We start from the raw sequence: 5122 nt of genomic DNA on the forward strand, positions 1-5122 counted from the left end.
ATTCAATTATATATGAATATAATTTTTTTCAATTAAAAATTCTGTGATGCTATTTTTGCATACCAACAAAAATAGCATCAACGTTCCAAGACATCATTGAAAATTAATAATATCGGTTACTTGATAAACTATAAAATAGTTGTATAGAATTTAGTTTAATTTTATGGATTCAATTATATATGAATATATATTTTTTTTAATTAAAAATTCTGTGATTCTATTTTTGCATACCAACAAAAATAGGATCAACGTTCCAAGACATCATTGAAAATTAATAATATCGGTTACTTGATAAATTATAAATTAGTTACATAGAATTTATTTTTATTTTAGGCATTCAATTATATATGAATATATATTTTTTTCAATGAAAAATTCTGTGATGCTATTTTTGCATACCAACAAAAATAGCATCAACGTTCCAAGACATCATTGAAAATTAATAATATCGGTTACTTGATAAAATATAAATTAGTTGTATAGAATTTATTTTTATTTTAGGCATTCAATTATATATGAATATATATTTTTTTCAATGAAAAATTCTGTGATGCTATTTTTGCATACCAACAAAAATAGGATCAACGTTCCAAGACATCATTGAAAATTAATAATATCGGTTACTTGATAAAATATAAATTAGTTGTATAGAATTTAGTTTCATTTTATGCATTCAATTATATATGAATATATATTTTTTTTAATTAAAAATTCTGTGATGCTATTTTTGCATACCAACAAAAATAGGATCAACGTTCCAAGACATCATTGAAAATTAATAATATCGGTTACTTGATAAAATATAAATTAGTTGTATAGAATTTAGTTTCATTTTATGCATTCAATTATATCTGAATATATATTTTTTTCAATTAAAAATTCTGTGATGCTATTTTTGCATACCAACAAAAATAGCATCAACTTTTCAAGTCATCACTAAAAATTAATAATATCGGTTACCTGATAAATTATAAATTAGTTATATAGAATTTAGTTTAATTTTATGCATTCAATTATATATGAATATAATTTTTTTCAATTAAAAATTCTGTGATGCTATTTTTGCATACCAACAAAAATAGCATCAACGTTCCAAGACATCATTGAAAATTAATAATATCGGTTACTTGATAAACTATAAAATAGTTGTATAGAATTTAGTTTAATTTTATGGATTCAATTATATATGAATATATATTTTTTTTAATTAAAAATTCTGTGATTCTATTTTTGCATACCAACAAAAATAGGATCAACGTTCCAAGACATCATTGAAAATTAATAATATCGGTTACTTGATAAATTATAAATTAGTTACATAGAATTTATTTTTATTTTAGGCATTCAATTATATATGAATATATATTTTTTTCAATGAAAAATTCTGTGATGCTATTTTTGCATACCAACAAAAATAGCATCAACGTTCCAAGACATCATTGAAAATTAATAATATCGGTTACTTGATAAAATATAAATTAGTTGTATAGAATTTATTTTTATTTTAGGCATTCAATTATATATGAATATATATTTTTTTCAATGAAAAATTCTGTGATGCTATTTTTGCATACCAACAAAAATAGGATCAACGTTCCAAGACATCATTGAAAATTAATAATATCGGTTACTTGATAAAATATAAATTAGTTGTATAGAATTTAGTTTCATTTTATGCATTCAATTATATATGAATATATATTTTTTTTAATTAAAAATTCTGTGATGCTATTTTTGCATACCAACAAAAATAGGATCAACGTTCCAAGACACCACTGAAAATTAATAATATCGGTTACTTGATAAAATATAAATTAGTTGTATAGAATTTAGTTTAATTTTATGCATTCAATTATATTTGAATATATATTTTTTTCAATTAAAAATTCTGTGATGCTATTTTTGCATACCAACAAAAATAGCATGAACGTTCCAAGACATCATTGAAAATTAATAATATCGGTTACTTGATAAAATATAAATTAGTTGTATAGAATTTAGTTTAATTTTATGCATTCAATTATATCTGAATATATATTTTTTTCAATTAAAAATTCTGTGATGCTATTTTTGCATACCAACAAAAATAGCATCAACTTTTCAAGTCATCACTAAAAATTAATAATATCGGTTACCTGATAAATTATAAATTAGTTTTATAGAATTTAGTTTAATTTTATGCATTCAATTATACATGAATATAATTTTTTTCAATTAAAAATTCTGTGATGCTATTTTTGCATACCAACAAAAATAGCATCAACTTTTCAAGTCATCACTAAAAATTAATAATATCGGTTACCTGATAAATTATAAATTAGTTTTATAGAATTTAGTTTAATTTTATGCATTCAATTATACATGAATATAATTTTTTTCAATTAAAAATTCTGTGATGCTATTTTTGCATACCAACAAAAATAGCATCAACTTTTCAAGTCATCACTAAAAATTAATAATATCGGTTACCTGATAAATTATAAATTAGTTTTATAGAATTTAGTTTAATTTTATGCATTCAATTATACATGAATATAATTTTTTTCAATTAAAAATTCTGTGATGCTATTTTTGCATACCAACAAAAATAGAATCAAGCAAAAATATCACTTATTTTTCCAATTTTCGACTTGTAGAACGATCAAGTATACTATTCTTTGGATTCTAAGATTTTTTTCAAGTGATTATTTTCAAAGTTGGGAAAAATGAAAAATTATTCTAAGTCCCCATTCGTAGTTCTTTTTGATTCGTATTGCTTCGGCGCAAAGTAGGTAGGGACACTTATGGATTTCTCAATTTTTGGATAGGGACAGCCGGATAGCCGTCATTCAGCATAAAAGCTATTGTTATATGCATAGTTTGATGTGAGGAATGGGAATTGATTGAAATTTTCACCCGCCAATTGCCGGCTGGCCTGATTTTAAGGTTTGAGAATCTTGACAACGATTTTGCATACCGACAAAAATAGCATCAAGCAAAAATATCACTTATTTTTCCAATTTTCGACTTGTAGAACGATCAAGTATACTATTCTTTGGATTCTAAGATTTTTTTCAAGTGATTATTTTCAAAGTTGGGAAAAATGAAAAATTATTCTAAGTCCCCATTCGTAGTTCTTTTTGATTCGTATTGCTTCGGCGCAAAGTAGGTAGGGACACTTATGGATTTCTCAATTTTTGGATAGGGACAGCCGGATAGCCGTCATTCAGCATAAAAGCTATTGTTATATGCATAGTTTGATGTGAGGAATGGGAATTGATTGAAATTTTCACCCGCCAATTGCCGGCTGGCCTGATTTTAAGGTTTGAGAATCTTGACAACGATTTTGCATACCGACAAAAATAGCATCAAGCAAAAATATCACTTATTTTTCCAATTTTCGACTTGTAGAACGATCAAGTATACTATTCTTTGGATTCTAAGATTTTTTTCAAGTGATTATTTTCAAAGTTGGGAAAAATGAAAAATTATTCTAAGTCCCCATTCGTAGTTCTTTTTGATTCGTATTGCTTCGGCGCAAAGTAGGTAGGGACACTTATGGATTTCTCAATTTTTGGATAGGGACAGCCGGATAGCCGTCATTCAGCATAAAAGCTATTGTTATATGCATAGTTTGATGTGAGGAATGGGAATTGATTGAAATTTTCACCCGCCAATTGCCGGCTGGCCTGATTTTAAGGTTTGAGAATCTTGACAACGATTTTGCATACCGACAAAAATAGCATCAAGCAAAAATATCACTTATTTTTCCAATTTTCGACTTGTAGAACGATCAAGTATACTATTCTTTGGATTCTAAGATTTTTTTCAAGTGATTATTTTCAAAGTTGGGAAAAATGAAAAATTATTCTAAGTCCCCATTCGTAGTTCTTTTTGATTCGTATTGCTTCGGCGCAAAGTAGGTAGGGACACTTATGGATTTCTCAATTTTTGGATAGGGACAGCCGGATAGCCGTCATTCAGCATAAAAGCTATTGTTATATGCATAGTTTGATGTGAGGAATGGGAATTGATTGAAATTTTCACCCGCCAATTGCCGGCTGGCCTGATTTTAAGGTTTGAGAATCTTGACAACGATTTTGCATACCGACAAAAATAGCATCAAGCAAAAATATCACTTATTTTTCCAATTTTCGACTTGTAGAACGATCAAGTATACTATTCTTTGGATTCTATGATTTTTTTCAAGTGATTATTTTCAAAGTTGGGAAAAATGAAAAATTATTCTAAGTCCCCATTCGTAGTTCTTTTTGATTCGTATTGCTTCGGCGCAAAGTAGGTAGGGACACTTATGGATTTCTCAATTTTTGGATAGGGACAGCCGGATAGCCGTCATTCAGCATAAAAGCTATTGTTATATGCATAGTTTGATGTGAGGAATGGGAATTGATTGAAATTTTCACCCGCCAATTGCCGGCTGGCCTGATTTTAAGGTTTGAGAATCTTGACAACGATTTTGCATACCGACAAAAATAGCATCAAGCAAAAATATCACTTATTTTTCCAATTTTCGACTTGTAGAACGATCAAGTATACTATTCTTTGGATTCTAAGATTTTTTTCAAGTGATTATTTTCAAAGTTGGGAAAAATGAAAAATTATTCTAAGTCCCCATTCGTAGTTCTTTTTGATTCGTATTGCTTCGGCGCAAAGTAGGTAGGGACACTTATGGATTTCTCAATTTTTGGATAGGGACAGCCGGATAGCCGTCATTCAGCATAAAAGCTATTGTTATATGCATAGTTTGATGTGAGGAATGGGAATTGATTGAAATTTTCACCCGCCAATTGCCGGCTGGCCTGATTTTAAGGTTTGAGAATCTTGACAACGATTTTGCATACCGACAAAAATAGCATCAAGCAAAAATATCACTTATTTTTCCAATTTTCGACTTGTAGAACGATCAAGTATACTATTCTTTGGATTCTAAGATTTTTTTCAAGTGATTATTTTCAAAGTTGGGAAAAATGAAAAATTATTCTAAGTCCCCATTCGTAGTTCTTTTTGATTCGTATTGCTTCGGCGCAAAGTAGGTAGGGACACTTATGGATTTCTCAATTTTTGGATAGGGACAGCCGGATAGCCGTCATTCAGCATAAAAGCTATTGTTATATGCATAGTT

This window comes from Diachasmimorpha longicaudata, unplaced genomic scaffold (genome assembly GCF_034640455.1).
Source record: "Diachasmimorpha longicaudata isolate KC_UGA_2023 unplaced genomic scaffold, iyDiaLong2 ctg00000286.1, whole genome shotgun sequence".
In the NCBI taxonomy this organism is placed as follows: Eukaryota; Metazoa; Arthropoda; class Insecta; order Hymenoptera; family Braconidae; genus Diachasmimorpha; species Diachasmimorpha longicaudata.